This window comes from Peromyscus leucopus, chromosome 5 (genome assembly GCF_004664715.2).
Source record: "Peromyscus leucopus breed LL Stock chromosome 5, UCI_PerLeu_2.1, whole genome shotgun sequence".
NCBI classification, from domain to species: domain Eukaryota; kingdom Metazoa; phylum Chordata; class Mammalia; order Rodentia; family Cricetidae; genus Peromyscus; species Peromyscus leucopus.
In genome coordinates this window covers 53,892,559-53,915,013 of record NC_051067.1, presented here as the reverse complement: position 1 = coordinate 53,915,013, position 22,455 = coordinate 53,892,559, and positions in this window count along the sequence as shown.

Here is a 22,455-nt window from a genome sequence, read left to right as displayed (position 1 = left end):
ATTAGTGGTTCTTAAATGTAGTATTACATTTAAGTTGACATCATTTGGAAATATTCAAATTGGTGAAAAAAAAGACATGTTAAGTATTCTTCTAAACCAGCTTGAGAAGACTAATAAAGATGTGGAATGCAGAGTCTAGGACTATGGGAACAGATGTGGAGGAAGTCTTTAATTACAATGCTTAACCATTAAGAACAAGCCACTCACCCTGAATCTAAGAGGGCAAACAAGGATTCTTCACAGTTTTTCTTTCTCATCTGTGGAAAATTGAAAAGACAAAGTTAATAACTGGTTCCTTTAACCCACCTGAAATTTTTATTTTTGACGCTAAAATTAAAATTGTACAATATTTTTTAGGTTAGCTTAAGAATTACCCCAATGGCTCACATTTGTATGCCTGCCAAGCAACTAAAATGCATTTGTTTATTAGTTTGTTTTAAACTGTGAGAAATACCTAAGAAGACCCTTTCAAAGTGTTTAGCATGTATATGTATGTGCTTTGGCCCTGTCTCCATATTTGTGATGATGGTTATATGCCTATCAAACGTGAGAGAAATCGGCAGGGCAAATATAACTGAGGGTCTTAGAACACGGCTGTCAGCACGTTAAGGAGCATTATTGAGTAGGCACAGTTGTCTGAATGCATTAAACTGTAAGTGGATCAAAGTGGGGAATAATTCACAAAGATGTGCTGCTTAAGAAGCTCATGTGAAAAGCTGAGTTATCTCCCCAGCCCCCACCTAAACTGCGGTGTTTGCACTGAACCTTCTCTCCTGCATTTGTCAAAAATCACAGAATGACTCGGTTGAGAAGATTCATAGAGCATGGCTTTCTATAGGAGTTTAAGATTGGTGCTTAGACCCCTTAAAACAGCACTATTTGCCTTGGAAGACAAGTAGACAAGTTACTACTGCATTGTGGGGCATAGTTTCATCAACTACAGTCAATCACATTTTTAAAAAATAGGGTCTCATGTAGTCCAAGTTAGGCTCAACTATGTAACTTTGAATTTCTGACCCATCTGCCACCAGATTGTGATTACAGACATGTGTCATCACTCTGAGTTTTCGTGGTGCCAGAGATTGAAGCCAGGTCTTCTGGTATGTTAGGAAAGTACCCTGATAACTAGCCTATATCACTAGCCCTATCATGCTTCTGTAAGTAAAAACAGAAATTCAAACACTGAGGCACCCAGATGCTAGGTTTCTTGCAATGGTTTTTTAGAGTTGTTTGTTCATTCATTCTTTTATTTCTGTGACCTCCTTCTCCTCTACCTCCTCCACTTCCTCCTTCCAGTGGGAAAAAACTCCCTTTGATCATTGGACTAAGTCATTTTTTTCTCTCCTTAGTTGAAAAAGGAAACATTCATCAGATGAACTGGGGCACAGGAAAGAGATAGAGTACAGTGGGGAATCCAGCTTTACATAATCCCTGTTTCAGATACTTTCTTGATTGGCCAGCATATGAGTAAGAGAACACACAAATACGAATGCAAAAGTCATTCACTGTTTTTGGATTAAGTCTGGTTGTCGCATTAGTTTTTCTAAAATCTACATACAAAAAAGATTCCTCAAACAGAATGTAAGTATTGTCTTTTTCTTTGAACAAGAGAGAGTACTCTTTTGGTTTGTATGATACAGCTGATTCATCCTGTGGCCCATTGAGAAAAAGTATGCAGAGTCATGCTCAACTCTGGCCCTCTGGTGGAATTCTGAGATGGTACAGATAGACATAGGCCTGAGCATTGTGAGCTGAGTCAGCCACTGCAAACAAACATGACAGTTCCTGCTACTGTTTCAATTCATGTCACTGAGGCTACACGAAGAGGTTTGGGACAGTCTCTTCCTGAGGTGAAGAGGGAGCTTTGTAGCAGGAATCTTAAAAGTTCTTATTAATAAAATCAAACCCGAGGCCGGTTATTGGGGTGAATACTGGAAGGTCAGAGAGACAGAACAAGCCACAGCTATCTCACCTCACCAGTTCCTCAGCTGGTCCTGTTTCCTCAGACTGGAAGCCTCTCTGTCCTCATCCAAAATGAATCTCAGCTGAACTGTGTTGTTCCAAAGCCTGAAAGCTTAACTAGCCAAATGCTTAACCAGCCAAATGCTTCTAGTTTCTGGTCCTCACGCCTTATATATCTTTCTGCTTTCTACCACCACTCCCTGGAATTAAAGGCTGGCTTTCTGGGATTAAAGGCGTGTGTCACCATGCTTGGCTATTTCCAATGTGGCCTTGAACTCAGAGATCCAGAGGGATTTCTATCTCTGGAATGCTAGGATTAAAGGTGTGAGTGCCACCATTTTCTAGCCTTTGTATCTAGTGGCTGTCTGTTCTCTGACCCCAGATAAATTTATTAGAGTACATAATATTTTGGGGAACACAATACCACCACATTTCCTCTCTTTTTGTCTAAAATTAAAAAAGCTTATAACTAATACAAGAAAAACTATCTTCAATAAGTATATCCAATATACAGTCAAGATTACATTAACAATGTCTAATCCATTAACATTTGACAGATTCAGATAAAAACTCCATTATATATATTAACAATGTCCAGTCCAGTAACATCTGATAAACTCAGACCAAAAAATTTTCATTACTTATCTTATTTAAAACAAGTAGTTCCTTTTTAAAAGTAGATTCCATAATCTCCCTTTTTATCTTATCATATCCATATTCTTTTTCTTTCATAATACATTCAGTAGTCTACCTTTTGTCATTTTTATATCTTCCCCTTTTCTTCAGTATAGATTCAATGATCTACCTATTTATCCTATTATTTCTTTATCTTTTTTCTCAGAGTAGATTCGATGATCTATCTCATATCTATATTCTCTTTTTCTTTTTGCTTTCTAGGGGTAAAGATATCTTTAGGGAATCTTGAAAAGAAAATTTTTGGGTTAATCATCAAGTCCTGTATCATTTGTCCAGTCTCTGCATAAAAGGAAAGTTCAGGGCTTGTTTCAAGTCCTTGTTCAAGTAGTCTGTCAGGCTGGATTATCTCAGCTAGCCATCTCAAAATTGTCCTGACCAGTTTGTAGTCCAAAGTCAATCTTTCTGTGTGTTAATCAGCTTAATGGCTTTACCATAGTCCATGTGGAATCACCATTGTGGAGTCCTCTCGTCTTTTTTTTTTTTTTTTGCCTCCTCTGTGGTTTGGAGCAATCACAGTCTGATAAATGTCTCTCTCTCGGAACCATGAACATTCTTCCCTAGTACAGGAAATCTTCACAGCAATTTCTCCCCACCATTTGTCTTGCCAAACTTTTCCAAACTGACCTATGCCGATGTTTTCTCGTAACACGATGGTCCTGGCAATTCTTGTCTGAACCAGCAGCAGTAAACCCTTTGTCCCAGGTAGCAGCATCACCGCAGTCACCAACATGATGAGAAGGAGCTGGCAACGTGGAGCAGTAGCCACTGCTTCCATGGTCCCACCACTGTTTTTGTCTCAGTCCAGGCCAAAGCTTCTCCCAAGCCTCCTAGGCCGGCCTCAAACTCGGGATCCTCCTGCCTCTGTCTCCTTCAGCAAATCCTACCGGCGTGTGCCACCACAACCGGCTGAGTGTAGCTTGGGCCTGAGCTGGGGCTCACAAGGCCACAGGCAAACAGCTTTTTCATGAATTCGTAACACGAACGTTGGGTGCCAGATGTAGCAGGAATCTTAAAAGTTCTTATCAATAAAATCAAACCTGAGGCCAGTTATTGGGGTCCATGCTGGTTGATCAGAGAGACAGAACAAGCCACAGCTATCTCACCTCACCGGATCCTCAGCTGGTCTTGTCTCCTCAGACTGGATGCTTCTGTGTCCTCATCCCAATGGCTCTCAGCTGAACTGCTGCTGGAAGCCTGAATGCTTAACCAGCCAAAATCTTCTAGTTTCTGGTCCTCACTCCTTATATATCTTTCTGCTTTCTACCACCACTCCCTGGGATTAAAGGCTGGCTTTCTGGGATTAAAGGCGTGTGTCACCATGCTTGGCTATTTCCAATGTGGCCTTGAACTCAGAGATCCAGAGGGATTTCTATCTCTGGAAGGCTAGGATTAAAGGTGTGAGTGCCACCATTTTCTAGCCTTTGTATCTAGTGGCTGTCTGTTCTCTGACCCCAGATAAATTTATTAGAGTACATAATATTTTGGGGAACACAATACCACCACAGAGCTTAGGGGAAAAGTTACCTTTAAATGCATGGACATAAATGGAGAGAAAAGCCCCCAGAGTGTGAATATCATTCTTCCCTAAAATGAGCTGTCCACACATTTTACATCATAAGATGTGCACAGACTAATTGTCAAACATTGAAGGAAATATTCAGCCAAGTAGATATAATCTACAGTAAAAACAAAACAAAACAAGAAACCAAAAACTATCAAAATGTTTTAATGTAAACCTGGTGGAGTCACAGTGTGATTCAAGGTGCCATGGCCCGTGGTTTTGCTGGTGTTGAAAATTTCACAACAGATTAATTTTCCTTTGTTTCTTAAAACTTTAGCATTAGTTTTTAAATTAATTTTTAAAAATTTAAAATGTCAATACATCATTCTCCCTTCTGTTTCTTCCTTTAAATCCTTCCCATGGTTTGTCTTGACTGTCAACATCCAGTAGTTTAATAAACACCTAAAATAACTAAGAGTGTGTCTGTGAAGGTCTTATCAGGCTAACTAGAGGTGGAAAACTGCCCTGAATACATATGGCAGTACCTGTGGACTGGGTAGCTATGGAACTAATAGGAAGAAACTAAGGCAGCCTCCCAGCACAGGTGTCCTCTCCTTTTGCTTCCTGACTGGTGTGATGTAAGCCACTCTGTTCCAATGTGTGCTCCCCACATAGATGACCTGATCATGCAAAAAGTACTACTTAAAAATAATTCTAGGACCTTTAGAAAAAAATGTAAGATTGGCATTAAAAATATTTATTAATGTTATATGTGTGTCTGTATGAGTGAGCAAGTATGTGTGTATATGCATGTGTGCATATGTGTGTATGTGAATGCGTGTGTGAATATGCACATGCGCGCACATGTGTATATGTGTGTGTGTGTGTGTGTGTGTGTGACTCCATGCACATGCATTTTACATAATATGTGTGGAGGTCAGAAGAAAACTTTCAGGAGTCCAATCTTTCTTTCCTCTGCGGCTTCTGGGGATGGAATTTAAGTCATCAGGTATCTTTATCTCATTAATCTTGACACTTTAAAATTTATATCTCTCTAATTTTTACTGTCAATAAGTACATGGGTTTTGTTTTTGAAGTTGAATCTCACTATGTAGTCCAGGCTTGAACTCATGACCCTACTCCCTCAGCCTTCTGAGGGCTGGGGTCACAGGCATGTGCCAGGATGCCCTAATAACATTGGGATTTTGATGAGGATCTTTTCCTCACTCTTCAATGCATTCAAATGTTAATAAGTAAGCAAAGATTGTTTAGAATTCATTTGTCCAGGTTAAATAAAGCATACTCAAATACAATTTACATATATTCAAGCCATACATCATTGCAATGTGAGAAATGTAGACAATGTTGTTAATTTCATCTTTTAACAAAGTGAGTGAGACTTACACAAACTAAGATGGACATGAAGCATTGCTGTAATGTGAAGTACATAAAGGAATCTTTAGTGTCTTACACAGACAAGATAAAGAAAAGGCTTCTTAAAAGAAGAGATGATTCATTTTCATCATGTCATTGATCATACAGACAAAACTATGTGTTGTCTACTTTAATTGTAATAATGTATAGACTGCTTTCTCTTGGATAATGCAATCTACTCCCAGTTTAAATATCATTATTTTGTGAATGGAAGTCCTATGTATGCATTTTAAATGTTGTTACTATATATAATCATATTGGTATACTGTTCTAGATTTCCAAAGAATTATGTATTAAAATTTAAAAACTCATACAAAATGAAAACAAAATTAAGCTACTATATACATATACATTCATACACACACATATACATGAGAGGAAAATTCTCCTTTGCTATCATAGAAATATGCTTCTACTAGTATAGTGACACAAGTTAAATCCACAAAATAACTAAATCCACCTATTTTTGTAGCAAGCTGTATTTCTCTAGGAGTATTCACCAAGTATTGTTTCCCAGAAATACATTTAGCAAAGAATGGATGAAAATAAAATACATATGTGAAATATAGTTGGTCATTTAAAAATCAACCCCACAAATGTTTTTCTAACATATCCTAGACATGTAAATTCCAAACTACATGATTTTATACTGATAAATATGAGTAAGACAATTTTCAAGTTAGCAATGTAATGAATTCTATCCTTTATTTTTGTGTATATTTGTGGTGTATAGCAATGTCTGTATCTATTTCTTTTCCAGAATAGTTTTCATATTTATTTATTCCACCGTTAAACTAGAGATCTAGTATCTTACTGATATGATCACCAACCCTGTGATTATCATTTTGCAATATTCTTCAGAACTTCCTCGCTGTCTTCTATAATTAGCAGGCTTTTATGAAACATAGCAGACATAAGTAAAAATGATACAGATCTCATAAAATAAGCACCTGTTGAAGGCCACCCAGCTGTGTAATCTTCAAGGTGACCTAGTAAAATTATTCTGCCCACACAAAGGTTTTCATTAGTTCCCATGTTATTAGCAAAGGTGTGAATAATTATATGGTAAATATCAGCTCATCATAGATAACAATAGTCTAATAAAATGCTTCAATGATTCATATGTCTTTTTAAAGAACCCATCCTGTAGGAACAACTTCAGAAATTCTGAAAGTACAAGCTTTAATATGCCCTTTAACGAATATGTAGTTCAGGATAATTTCATATACTTCTTCAAATGCCCTTTGTTATTTTTCATATTTGAAGAGTGAAACTTTATGTCTATGTGGCTATCTTCTACTGGGCTTTGTAGCAAACAGACCTTAATGTGACAATGTTGTTTACTCTTTACTGAGAATTGCCAGTCCGAGAAGCAAGAGAGAGGCACTAGGAGTGGAGACCAGAAAGCTTGGAGACAGACACGAAAAGACTCCCGGCCAAGCTGGCTGCCACTGTGTTCTAAGCAGCATGTATGAGTCTGTTCTGGCATCATTTGCATGACAGAAACTGGTAATTTACCTTGGGATTTTCCATATGGGGGAAAGGAGGAGAATAATTTATTCTCAAATCTCCTTTCTTTCAGTTTCAAATCGTCCTTTCTACAATATTAATGCCCTTGTGTTTCCAGCCTGTGTTACTGGACTTCTCACAGATTCTCTGGGACTTGTACACAATGATGGACTGTAAGAGAAATTGATTCTTTAGGGCTGTACATAACCATTGCTGTCTTAATGTAGAATAGATGTGATAATACAACCTGCCAGGATTGGGTCATTTTAAAGAGGGAAGAAGAGTTCCATTTTACTTTATGGGATTATTAGAATCCTGATGTCACAGTTTCTCAGATAGCAAACAGAAAAATACATCACAACTTTAATTACATAGTTAGATGGGAAATCAACAAATACAAAAGTATTTCTCAGCATATTTTCTAGCACATAATAACATGCTCAATGAAGTGTTACTTCTAAGTGCATGTATATGGGGAAAAAGATATAAAATCTATGGAAATTGATTTATCAAATGAGTACATAGACTAGGACATACTATCAGCCATTAAAACAGTACAAAAAACAGTGTAAATTTTGTCAGTAATATTTTTTCTCCACAGCTATTCTAATATTTAACCCAATGTGGAAAGTTCTGTTTCTCATATTAAGAACTAAAGGATGGATGGTAGAATAGCAAAGGTAGAAAATAAATAAAAACTTAACATGGGTGAAAGAAATTGCATACTACTATTAAATTTTAAAATTTGACTCCAAAAAATGCTAACACATTAGGATCGTTCTTTGTGAAAGAGAACGACTATTCCATGAATGTGAAATTTCAATTATGAAAAAGAGGAATAATTTTACTCTCTCTCTCTCTCTCTCTCTCTCTCTCTCTCTCTCTCTCTCTCTCTCTCTCCACACACACACACACACACACACACACACACACACACACACACACACACATGTTAGTGTCTACAAAGGCTAGAAGGGGGCATCAGATTCTTGGAGCTGGAGTTACAGAGGTTGTGAATTGCCACATGGATGTTGGACAGTGAACCTAGGTCCTCTGGAAGAACAGCCAGTTCTCTTAACAGCTGACTCATTTCTCAAGCCCTCAATGAATACACTTCTATTTAGAAAGTTTTGCTACAATTAGTGTGTGTGTGTGTGTGTGTATGTGTGTGTGTGTGTGGTGTGTTGTGTGTTAGTGTATAGGTGCCATGTGTGGTGCAAACATGCATACATACATACATATATATGTATACATAACACACACAAACATACACACAAACATACACACAACACATACACACACACACACACATACACACACACACACACACACATATATTGGCCTTATCTTCCACATAAACATTTTTCTGTTCTTGAAATTCTCCAGAATTTTTTAGAATCATTATTTATCCATGTCTAAGCCCAAACAATGATTGCCCAAGTCTCATTCATTTTGACTAATATTTCTTTTGTATTTTCTTTTCCCTTTATAAAATTTAGTCAATAACAGAGGGATGAGGATAGCCACAAAGCAAATTTAGAATTTTCCAAGAAAATAAAAATATAAACTTTTTTTTTTACTGTAACTTTCAAAACTTACACATTGCATTCTTTACTCAGCACTTTTGTTGTCGTTATTGAAGCTCATGGCCGGAGGCTGCTTTGAACATTTTTAGCTTTCTTCATCCTTACCACCCAAACTGCTTCAGCAGTAATACGGACTTAACAAATGTGACAGATGTTTGATGGATGAATAAATAAGGAAGACAGAAATACATACTGGATTGCAGAGACTGATGACACAATAAGAAGATATTAAGGCCACCACGGCTAGCCACGAAGTTGTATTTTGTGAACTATCATAAATAATAAGAGCAAAGAATGATATAGAATGCTGAATGTTGTGAACTGTCAGAACAGTTTCTAAAAAAGTCGTATGACATAGAGAAGTGATGAGTAGAGATCTGGCATATGTCATATCTCATTCTGTTTGGTGATGTAGTTGTTTGGGGGACACTCATACTCTTGTAAGTAACCCCCACCCCATGTTCCCATAAGTGATTCCTCAACCATGTTCCTGTCATCACCCTAATAAACTCAGAGATTCAGAAAAGTGGACTTGGATGATATTGTTCCTTTGATCTGTTGTTGATCTCTCTGGACTGTGTAGATATTTGCTTGTGTCTTTCAGGAAGTGTTAACACAACTAGGAGCCCACAATACACAACTTTAAAACATCTCCTTGATAACAAAGTGGCAGTGTGGTTTTCTTCATGCCACCAAATGACCTGATGCTCTTCACACTTCCAGAATATATTATACTTTACATGTTCTCATCTCAGTGAGTATTTTCTGTGAAAATTGAAAATAGATTTAAGACATGTAGTTGAATCCCTATTCATTTGCCAAAACTTTAACATTTTCTAGTGTTTAGAATCTAAAACAATACAAATATAATTGTGATTAGGAATTGCTAAGAAAAATGAAACATAGTACATAAGCATTTGTCTAGTCTGGGCATTGGATTGGGTATCATTATTTCTCTACACCATCAGAATTTTTCTTTTAGAAGCTGCATTTTATATCACTGTACATTACTATTATTCATGGAAGGAATTCACAGAAGTCTAGTTTTTTCTTTTACCCCTTCATATAGGCTTAAATAGCCTTGGTAACACAGTCGTACAAGGAGTCAAAGGCTTTTCTAATTTAAACCAATAGAAGGAATCTAACCTGAGAATTCTGTGTAAAGGAGGGGGGAGACTCACTGAAAACGTGAGCTTTCACATATCATTTATTCTCTTGGGATGCATCAGTTGCCCTGAAAGGTTCTACTCACAGGTAGTGTAGGCTGTAGCACACATCTCCAGTGATCTTGTACTTCTTTCTCATTCACTCCTTTTTCTTCTCACTGCACAAAATAACACAAACATTGATATTTGTTTTCTTCACAGTCTTTGGAAAGATGGCACTCTGGCAGGTGTCTAGTCTAGACTTGTTGTGGAATACTTATGGAAAGGTTCACCTTCTTATTTCATCAAGCCCTACAATAGGTACTCACTGGAATGGTGTTTTTCTGTTCCCTCTTTATTTACATATTATATTTCAAAAAGCTATGGAACCAAAGTCATCTGGACATTCAGGGAAGGGTTGACTAGCAATTTATTAATAACTCCCAGATTTTGGTAAAGGGATCATGTTGTAATGAGGCCCAAGGTGCCTGGACAGCAGATGTTCCATATGGAGGCATGGTGGGTCTCTACTGCTGTTTGCAAGCATATGTACTCTAATTTTCCTTAGGTGGAAAAGAAACTCTAGGGCCTGGGGAGATGACTTTGTCAGCAAGTTTCTTGCTGTGGAACCCTTGCTGCAGCAGATACTTGCCTGAGCAACCTCTCAAGCTGCACATGAGAACTTGAACTTAGATTCCTACCGTCCATGTAGAAAGCCAGTGCTGTGTGCCTGTGATCTCAGCATTGAGAAGGTGGACACAGGAGATTCTTGTCCAGTCTATGCAATTATCTTGTCCAGTCTATGCAAAAGGATCCTGAGAGACTCTGTCTGAAAAAAAAAAGTTGACATAAACAGTGAAAGCAACATCCAGTATTGGTCTCTACAATGCACGCACATTCACCACACACAAGCACATACACAAACCTACAAACATATACAAAACCATGCAACACACACTGAGAGAGAGAGACAGAGAGAGAGAGAGACAGAGAGAGAGAGAGAGAGAGAGAGAGGGAGGGAGGGAGGGAGGGAGGGAGGGAGGGAGAGGGAGAGGGGGAGGGAGAGAGGGAGGGAGGGAGGGAGGGAAGGAGGGAAAGAAAAAGGGAGGGAGAGAAAGAGAGAGAGGGAGAGAATTAAACTGTCTAATTTTGCCCCTTTGTTTCTATTAATCTTACTGCTTAAGATCTTTGATAAAAAGTCAGGCCTTATGCAGTATGGAATGGATTTTAAAGATTTATTTTCCTGTTTCTGTTGCTAAAACCCAACTGCATTCAGAAGCAAATTATCATATCAAGAAGTGAATGGCTTAAATAAATGTTTTTATTGAAGTGACATGCAGTTTAAAATGGTGTCATTTATGGAACATAGCTGCATAATTTGCTGCTTTGTAGAAGAAGGTGACTGTCTTGGAAAAAACCAAGATGGCAGGGATGGGACACAAACATATTTACAGAAAACAAAGAAGCTGCAAGGTTTGCAGGGCTCACTGACTGCCAGGCAACATTGCTGGTGCACTGCAAATTTGATCTTTGGGGGTTAACTGGGTTGTATTCCTGTTGATTCCCCAAATCGTCCTCCTTCATCTTTCTCCCTTCAGATACCTTGTCAGTTATTGCCCACCAATTGCGCTCCTTTTGGAGCCAACTGCAGGTAATGAGATGCTGATTGGGGATTCTAGAATTCACTCGCTGATGATTATGTGTTATTTTAACAGGAGAATGACAATAATTTCCTGTAATGCCACTTGTTAAGGTAATTATGCTATAATTGCCTTATCAAGGTGTCATAGAGGAGAGGGGAGAAATTCCAGGATTTCACAGCAGCTGTCAGGCTCCTTTAAGATTTTTCTTGAAACTGCATTGTCAGCCATGAAGATAAATCCCTTTTCAACCTGAGCATTGTTGTTCGAAGTAGGATAGGTGACCTGAAATAAGTTTTTTCAAGAGCTGAGTCTTAAAATTCTACAAAGACGTGATGAATGTACACACACACACACACACACACACACACACACACACACACACCAAAAAAAGTTCATATATACAGATATACTATATATTAAAATTCAAATGGATGTTACACCAAAAGTTTCAATTTCAATAGACTATAAAGAGTTGCTTTGTATAAAATGTGTATTTAAGAAGTTAACTACTAATAAATTAAATAGCAAGTGTTACAGGGCTTTTATATCTATTCCAGGAGGCAAAAAAAAAAGTGATTGTACCTAAAAATCTAAGGGAAGACGATGTTCTAGACTAGAAGATAAATTTTCAACATGTTTGAAACCAGAGGAGGATTGATTAGTAATTTATAAAAAACTCTGAGATGCTGGTAAAAGGTCTGTCCTCTAGAGAGCCTCAGGGTACCTGGAAAGCTGGGAGGACTTTAATACTGTTTGCAGATAAGTTTATTGGTTCTAATATTCTTAAATGTAAAAGAAAGTTTAGGGGCTGGACAAGTTACTCAGTTCACATAAGAATAAGTTCATGTATCATTACTGTAGTTGCCAGTAGTACAAATTTATTCAGTAAATAATGGACCCTGTTATAAAACATTGTGCAATTCTGCTCCCAACTATAGGATATTTGAATGTTTCTTATGTACGCATTGAACTTGAAGTCTATTTGTAAGAACATACAATTGCATATGCAAAAACAAAATACACTGGCAAACAGCAGTGAGCAGGACAGGTGAAAATGAAGGGAGAGAAGACAGACTGAGTGCCAGCAGGTTGATAAAATGACATGTAAAAAGGCAATTTTTGTATTCAGATTAGAAGAAGTTGACAGAGTTTACTGTGTGATAATCTGGTGAAAAGCTTTGTGCCCGTGTATTATTAAGTGGCTATCAATGGAAGATAGTTTCTGGGTTAGGGGTTGGGACATATGTCTTAATCCTCTCAGCTCTAGGACACCATCTGCTGCAGACCTTTACAGGCCCTGTGCATGTTGCCTCAGTCTCTGAGAGTTCTTATATGTATTGATCCTGTTGATTTAGAGGGTCCTGGTTCCTTGATGTCATCCATCCCCTCCAGCATTAATATTCTTTCTGCCTTCTCCTCGGTAGGGTTCCCTGAGCCTTGAGGGGAGAGATTTGATGGAGACATCCTGTTTTCCATACTACCTCTCAAATATCCTTTAATTTTAACTGTTTCTCCCCATATTCTGTCCTTCATTTCTTTCTTCCTTCTCCCTCCTCACTTGATCTTCTTGTTCCCACCCCCCCATCTCTAACAATTTACTCCATTTGCTTTACCTAATGAGATCTATTCTCCCATCTCACCCCCAGTCCCTATTCCATATATAACCTCTGTGATTCTATGGATTGTAGCTTGATTATCACTAACTTAACAATATCCACATACAAGCAAATACATACCATATGTCTTTCTGGCTCTGGGTTATCTCATTTAGGATAATATTTTTTTTTAGTTTCATCAATTTACTTGTGAGTTTCATAATTCCATTTTTTTCACCTGCTGAGTAGTATTCCATTGAGTAAATATATTACATTTTATTTTTTATTCATTCATCTGTTGAAGGGCATCTAGTTTGTTTCCATTTAGGACTGAAATCAATAAAAATAGAAACAACAAGAACAAAATAAAAAGGCAATGAAACAATGAGGAGTTAGTACTTAAGAAAACCAACAATATAGACAAACACTTATCCAAACTAACTAAAATAAAGAGACTATCCAAATTAAGAAAATCAAAAATGAAAGCAGAGTATAACAACTGATACCTATGAAACTCAGAGAATCATAAGGACATACTTAAAATAAAAATTTGTATTCCACAGAATTGGAAAGTATAACCCCCAAAATGGATAATTTTCTTGGTAAGTACCACTTATCAAAGTTAAATCAAGATCAGATAAATAATTTAAAGTAGACCTATAGCCCCTAGTGAAATATAGGCAGTCATTAAAAAGAAAAAAAAGCCCTAGGCCAGATGCCATTAGCACAAAATTCTACTAGACTTTCAAAGAAGAGTTAATGCCAATACATCTCAAATTATTCCACAAACTAGAAACAGAAGGAACATTGCCCAGTTCATTTTATGAGGCCACCATTACCCTGATACCCAAACCACATAAAGACTCAACAAAGAAAGATAATTACAAACCAACTTCTGTTATGAACTGTGACACAAAATTACTCAATAAAATACTTACAAACCTAATCCAAAACATATTAAAAAGATAATCTACCATGATCAAGTAGGATTCATCCCAGAGATGCAGGGATTGTTCATCTTATGAAAATCAGTAATGTAATCCACCATATAAGTAAATTGAAAGAAAAAAAAACACAATCATCTTATTAGATTTCAAAAACATCTTTGACAAAATACAATATTTTTTAACATATGAAAATCAGTAAGTGTAATCCATCATATAAATAAAATGAAAGAAAAAAAACATTATCATCTCATTAGAGCTGAGAAAGCCTTTGACAAAATCCAAAATTCCTTTGTGATAAAACTGCTGGAAAGATAAGGATACAAGGGACATATCTGAATATAATAAAAACAATTTACAGCAAGCCTATAGCCAATATCAGATTAAACAGAGAGAAAGTCAAAGCATTTAAACTAAAATCAGGAACAAGACAAGGCTATCCACTCTCTCCATATCCATTCAATATATATTCAATATAGTCTTAGCTAGAGCAATAAGACAACTGAAGAAGATCAATGGAACACAAATTGGCAAAGAAAAAGTCAAGGTATCTTTATTTGCATCTGATATGATATTATACATAAGTGGCCCTAAAAATTCTGTTGTGGAACTCCTACAGCTGATATACACTTTCAGCAAAATGACTGGATACAAAATCAAGTAAAAAAAAATCAGTAGCCTCTCTAAATACAAATGACAAATGGACTGACAAAGAAAACAGGGGAAGCACTTTTCACAATATTTTCAAATAATATAAAATATCTTGAGGTAACACTAACCAAGCAAGTGAAAAACTTCTGTGATAAAAACTTCAAGTGTTTGAAGAAGAAGATATTAGAAGATAGAAAGATCTCTCATGTTCACGGATTGCTAGGATTAACATAGAAAAAATGTCCATCTTACCAAAAGCAATCTACAGATTCAATGCTGTCCTCATAAAAATTCCAACACAATACTTCACAGAGCTTGAAAGGACAATTCTCAATTTCACATGAGGAAAAAAAAAAAACAGAATTAAAGAATGGCTGGAGGAATCGCCATTCCAGATTTCAAGTAGTACTACAGAGCTATCATTATATAACCACATGATATTGGCATAAAAACAGACACATTGATCAATGGAATAGAATTGAAGACCCTCATATAAATTCACACACCTATGGACACCCAAATTTTGATAAAGAAACCAAAAATACAGGCTTGAAAAAAAATTCTTCAACAAATGGTGCTGGTCAAACTGGATGTCTGCTCGTAGAAGAATGCAAAGAGATACATATTTATCACCCGGCATAAAACTCAAGTCCAAGTGTATGAAAGACCTCAATATAAAACTGCTCACATTGAATCTGATAGAAGACAAAGTGAGGAACAGCCTTAAGCACATTGGCACAGGAAACAACTTTCTAAACAGAATATCAATAGCATAGGCACTACGATCAACAATTAATAAATGAGACCTTATGAAACTGAAAAGCTTCTTTAGGCAAAGGACACTGTCAATGGGACAAAAGGTAGCCTACAAAATGGGAAAGATTTTTACCCACTCCATATCTGATAGAGGTCTAATGTCCAAAATATATAAAGAACTCAATCATCTAGATTATAAGAAATACCAAATAATCACATTTTAAAAGTTAGTATAGATCTCAACAGAGAATTCTCAATAAAGGAATCTCAAATGGCTGAGAAACACTTAAAGAAATATTCAACATTCTTAACCACCAGGAAAGGCAAATCAAAAATACTTTGAAATTCCATCTTATACCTGTCAGAATGGCTAAGATAAGAAAACAACTTACAGTTCATGTTGCATGGATATGGAACAAGGGGAAGACTCCTCCAGTGCTGATGGGAATGCAAACTTGTATAGTCACTGTGGAAATCAATACAGAGGGTCCTCAGAAAACTGGGAATCTACTTACATCAAGACCCAGCTATACCACTCTTGAGCATATACCCAAAGGATGCTATAACCTACCACAAGGACACTTGCTCAACTATGTTAATTGTGGACTTACTCATAATAGCCAGAAACTGGAAATCACCGGGGATGTCCCTCAACTCAAGACTAGATAAAGAAAATGTGGTACATTTACACAATGGATTATTACTCAGCAGTTAAAAAAAACAAAAAACAAAAAAAACGACATCATGAAATTTGCAGGCAAATGGATTCGACTAGTAAAAGGTCATCCTGAATGAAGTGACCCAAACCCAGAAAGACAATATGGTTATTTTCACTTATAAGTATATATTATCTGTTAAGTGAATGATAATCAAGCTACAATCCATAGACCCAGAGAGGTTAGGTAAAGAGAAAGACTATGGGGAAAAGCCTAGGTGTCCTTGGGAAGGCGAAATAGAATAGATTCTGCAGGTGGACTGGGGTGAGTGAGGATGGGAGTGGGAGGCATCAGGTTGGAGGTGGGTGGAAGGAGAGAGCACAGGGATTGACAGTTGGAATTGGGGTGCACTAGGAGAAGCAGTGTGGAAGTCCAGTGCAGTGGAAACTTCCTGGAATCTATGAGAGTGATCCCTAGTGAGGACTCCTTGTAATGGAGGATACAGAGTCTGAACTGGCCGTCTCTTATAGCCAGGCAAGGCTTCCAGTGGTGGAACTGTTATATTTAGTTGAGTTATTGGCTGGTGTCTTTTACCCAAAGAACAAATGTGAGAGATAGCCAAGAAGCTCAGATGCCCAGCAGAAATTCAGTGGCTGTAACAGATAGGGTCAAGTCCAAAGGACAAGAGCAGAAGATTGACAGCTGTCAATTAGTATTTTTACTAAATTTAGTAATTGACTAAATTAGTATTTAGTATTTGGTGAATACTAAATATGTAGAAGGGAATATAGGCATATTAGTCCATTTTCTGTTGCTATAACAAAAGAACTGAGAGAAAACAGATTTATTGAGTTTTCATATTTGGAAGACTAAAAGTACAAGATCAGACTGCCCCATTCATATAATCTATTTGCATCTGACATCATAATGATGGAAGTACATGATGAATATATCATTTGGTAAGACAAGCAGGCAGAGAGACTAAACATCAATCCTTTCAGTCTCATCCTCTTTCTGCATTTTGTTTTGTTTTGGTTTTAGTTGGGGTCTTACTATGTAACTCAGCAGGCTTCCATCTTGCAATCCTTTGGTCTTAATTTTCTGAGTGCTGGAATTACTGACATTTGCTGTCAAGCCTGGCTTAGTCTTTTTCTTTTGGTAACTCTTGCTCCTATAAGAACTAGCTAGAGTCCCATGAGAAGTGCACTTACTCCTTCCAAGAACATTTGATTAGTTTACCTTGCACTAGGTCTCACCTGTTAAAGATTCTACCATCTATGCAGTCCCCTATCGGGAGCAAGTTACTGGTGTGTGAATCTTTGGAAGACACACCCTGGGTCCCAACCATAACAATGGGTCATATGAATGAAGTAAAGTTTTCAAAAAGGTAAATGTATTGTTCTCATTGAAATAAAAAGGCATATTTTAAAGGTTTTGTTGAACTCAATAAGTAATTAAGAATAAGTAAATGTAACATCACTTTAAATGGGAATTTGAAATATAAGAAGACTGATGGGTTGAAAGACAGATGGGTGGACAATGGGTGGATAGATTGATAAATCCTACATAGAGACATAGACACATGCATGTAGAGTCATACTAATAATACTGTCTGGCACCTAATGAGCATCTAACTCATTAAACTCTTGAAAAGGTTTTATAATCTACGTTTTTGGTTTCTATGCTTCTTTGAAAGAGACACCTTTACATATAACAATTTCCTCCCAAGGGTCTGAAACCCAGTGAGTTCTGGCCACCACTTTCTTTCGTACCTATGAGTTGAATGTTAGTCAGAGTCTATGGAGAATGCAGAGCTCCATAGACCAACAAAGACAGCACAAAATACTCTCATGACTTACTTTGATGGGAAAACATACAAGCTTATTTCTCCTTCTACAAGATTCATTTTTTCTTGTTCTTACTAAGAATTAACATGACTCATGCAAATGTAAAGTTCCATTTATGAGATCAATTCACAAATTACTTCACTGCCCAACTTTTTACTTGTTTTCTTTCTGTACAGAGCATGCTGACTTTTAGGTGCTCACTCTGAAGCATTTCCTTACAATGTCTTGTCTCACCTTATGCAATCCAACAATCCCACTCAAGTGGCATTGCTGGTACCCCATTCGGTCACTCACTAGATGTGTGACTCACTGTAGATAACTTAACAGTTCTGCCTCCCTGATTGCACATAAAGTTGGGGTAGTTATATACTTAAAAGCTTATGAAAATGGAAACATGGGGGCCTCATCTATAAAATACATTGAAAAATAAGTGAGGAGAGAAGAAGAAAAAGAAGTTGAAGGGGAAGGAGGAGAAGAGAGGGGAAGAGAAGGAGAAGGAAGGAGAGAAGGAGGAGGGGGAGATAAGAAAAGAGGAGAAAGAAAGAAGACTCAAAGGAATTTGAGGGAATTAAAGGGAAAAAGAGAGGAGAGGAAAAAGAAAAGGATGGTTGAGGAAAAAGAGGAAGAAAAAGAAAAATACTTAAGCCGGGCGGTGGTGGCACACGCCTTTAATCCCAGCACTCGGGAGGCAGAGTCAGGCGGATCTCTGTGAGTTCAAGGCCAGCCTGGGCTACTAAGTGAGTTCCAGGAAAGGCGCAAAGCTACACAAGAGAAACCCTGTCTTGAAAAACCAAAAAAAAAAAAAAAAAAAAAAAAGAAAAATACTTCTAGACTTTTTGCATCACAAACACATTTTCACCTACTCATTAAGGAATTCATTAAGTTTTTAAAAGTCATTTACAGATTTTTGTGTCCCACCCATCTTTACTATATTTCAAGCTGAATTTTTAATGAGCACGTTACTGAGTTATTCTTTCTTGAAGCAAAACCAGCTGTTTATTTTTTGCTTACATGTAACTAAATATTTTACAATTTAGTCTCAAAAAATTACAATTATGTATAAAATAGTTCATAAAAGTATCATTCTGATGCTATTTTTTATTTTGGTTATGTATGTTACACAGGTCAATGAACAAAATCATAAGCATTTTTAATGCATTATTACTTAAAAATAGTAAGGAACATGGCTAGTTATTTCTAATTATTTCTCTTTAAGAAGTTAATTATGTTCCAAGCATAGTGGCACATGCCTTTAATCCCAGCATTCAGAGACAGAGGCAGGCAGAAATCTGTGAGTTCAAGACCAGTGTGGTTTACAGAGCAAGTTCCAGGAAAGCCAGAGCCATAGAGAGAAACCCTGTCTCAACCCGCCCCCCAGACTATTATGCATATACTGATTTGTGAATGTAGGTTTGTGCACCTGAGTGCATTGTTTGCAGACACCAAAGGATGGTGTCAGATGTTCTAAAATCAGAGTTAGACATAGTAGTGAGCTATCCAATACAGGCGCTGGGAACCGGGTTCAGGTCCTCTAGATGACCAGTACATGCTCATAACTGCTGAGCCATCTCTCCAGTCCTCAGCTGACAACTCACTGGTTCCTTTTAAATTCATCTGCTAAATGAAGAACTGTTGCCAGTGTCCAGCCTCGGTACTGAGACAGGGAAAGCGTGTCAGTGCAAAGAAAATTTCTGACCACCAAGTGGATTGTACTCAAATGGCCCCAAATAGCTCAGGGCATCTTTATTTATACTTAAAAAGAGTATGTTCTTACCAGGTTACATAACACAGCTTTATTATTGACTTCTATTTTTGACTTTAGGAAATACAACACAACTCAAGGATTACGTCACAATCATTCTATAAGCCCCCATTTGTTCCCCTTTGTGCTTCCCCAAATACACCTTCCCACTCCCTGCATGACCTTATTCTAGACATGGAGGTCAGCATTTTTTCAAACTTAACTAAGTATCAAGCCAGACACATCCTGCTCTAGCAGCACTCATGTCAGCTGGCAGCCACTTGTGGTTACAAAGTTAAAAAGTAATAGACATGGGCACAATGCTTTAGGGACAACAATTCAAACCCAGGCAATTCTTTCATGTCTGCAAGATATATTTTTATACAACTCTCCTTTCTATAAGAGGGTCCCATGTCTCAATCTCTCCGTAAAAGGTAGACTTTGATAAAGCACTCTTTTCCCATCTCACTATACCATACATCTTCCACCAATATAAGCGCCTATGTATGGTAAAGAAGGCTCTATCCATCCCACATTTTGCATTGTAAATTTTCCTCTTGCAGCATTCTAGATCCTACCAAGGATTCTATGCTTGGTGTCCAGGGAACTTACTCTCAACAGTTGGCACTATGTGTATTCCTGAGGCTTTCTCCCTAGTCTGTGTATGCATGCCCTGCTCTCCTTTCCAGAACTGTGAGACATGGTCAATGTTCCAAGTGTTGTTTACTCATATGTATCTAGCTCCACTGAGTCAGAAAATTTCCCAGGATTGAGAGATATAGTTAGTTAATTCCAGATAAGAGATTTAAGAAACATTAACTTCCTGCTGAATCTAGGGGAAAATATTTAAAAAGGAACAGTATTTTCAGGGAAAATTACAGCTGTTACATATGTGACTGACAAGGTAAAACTAAAAACTGCCCAAAGAATCACCAATACAATGAAAGAGAAAAGAGCCTGCAAGCTGCACAAATTTTGCAAATTCCTACACTGTCCCATGGACTACTGGTCCTTGCCAAAGGAGAGTCTACTTCCGCAGGTGCCATGCCCCAAGGAAACCTGTTTGACAGGTAGTCATATGCTGATCCAACACTAGGTAGACTGCACAACTCCCAACATACTGTTTTACTTGCTGAGAGATGAATTACTTCTTGATTTTTTTTTCTTTAAAAATATGAAGTAAACAGAGTTTTGGAATCCTACGAGCCTTATGAAGTACATATGATTTAAGATATGAGCAAAAGTAAAAGCAAACAGAGTAGCTGTCAAGAAGTATAAAAGCCAACCATCAGCTTTGTCCTCTTCATTAAGTTAAGCACAAGATATTATGACAAAAAACTGAGATGATCAGTTGGCGTTATGACAAGATACACCTAGACCAAATAGTAGAATTTGTGGTGCATTTTCTGCAGACTGCTATGGATTAGATGTAAAATATCCTCTGCAGAATCATGGATGGTGGTACTGTTTGGGGAGGTTATAAAACCTTTAGGGAGTAGGGTAAAGCCAGCAAAAGTGGGTCTCTGGGGAGGGGACTTGAGAATAATAGACTGACCCCATTTTCTGTACCAGTTCTGCTGTCTAATTTGCTTAGATGTACACATAATCTTTTCACAAGTGCTACTGATGTTCTTGCCCACACCTACAGTCCGTATTCCCTCAAACAGAGAGCCAAAAAAAATCCCACCTTCCCAAAGTTTCTTCTCCCGGCCCTTTGTCACAGTGCTATCAAATGTAAGTAGCATAGTCAGTCTTTTTGTTTCTAAAATGGAAAAATTGTGTCCCTAGATATGAAATTTATATTGAGTTGTAAAGAATGAATCCCTGAGTAACACAGATAAGACACATGTAATAACACCTCCTTTTCTTGGTTAATTTTACCTTGCATAGTCCACTGTTTCCATACTTTCACACTCGGACATCTCTAGTTGAGAATTAACATTTCACATGTATTCATTAGATGAGTAGAACAGGATGAAATACTCTCTCCAGACCATTTCATCTTGACAATGTATGCTTTAAAGCAACAGACACGAAGAGAAGCAATGTGCTAAGAAAGGTTCTCATAACTCATTTGAATATTTTTCAGTACTTGCTACACAATTAGAGATTGCTGATGCTGTGGTTTAAAGACACAAAGATGCTTGATTGTTGAACAATTTCCCAGTGAATGACGGAAAATTAATTTATCAGCATAACACTTAGTAATAAATATTTAATAGGATATTCTTTTTTGAACACATTACTCCAACACACTTTCCACAGGCTTGGTTTATCACTTATCTAGCAATAACATTTCATGCTTTAAAATTTGGATCTGGGGGTCATTTTTGTTTAGGATCTTACTGAATAAAGATAATTCTTTTGATCCTGACTAATATTATATTTAATGAAGTTAAGTCTTACATCATTTTCCATTTTTCTGTTTCAAAGATGTAGAACAATTGAAATGATAATGGAGAAAATTATATAAAGTCTATTTAAAAACCCAATATCATCTTACATTATCTTGGCAAATAGTTCCAGATTTTAAAATATCTCTACCGTGAAAGTTGAAAGTGCATTGTTTTGTAGCTACACTTTTGGGAAAGGTTTTTTTTTTTTGTTTAATTTGTCTTACATTTATTTTTTGGGGGGAGTATGTCATGGGACATGTATGGTGAACAAAGGACAACTTGTGGGAATGAGTGCTCTGTTTTCACAGGTCATCAGGTTTGGGGTATGTTCTTTGATCCACTAGGTCATCTCACTAGTCCAAGTTTATCTTTGTACATATGAAAGAGAAATAT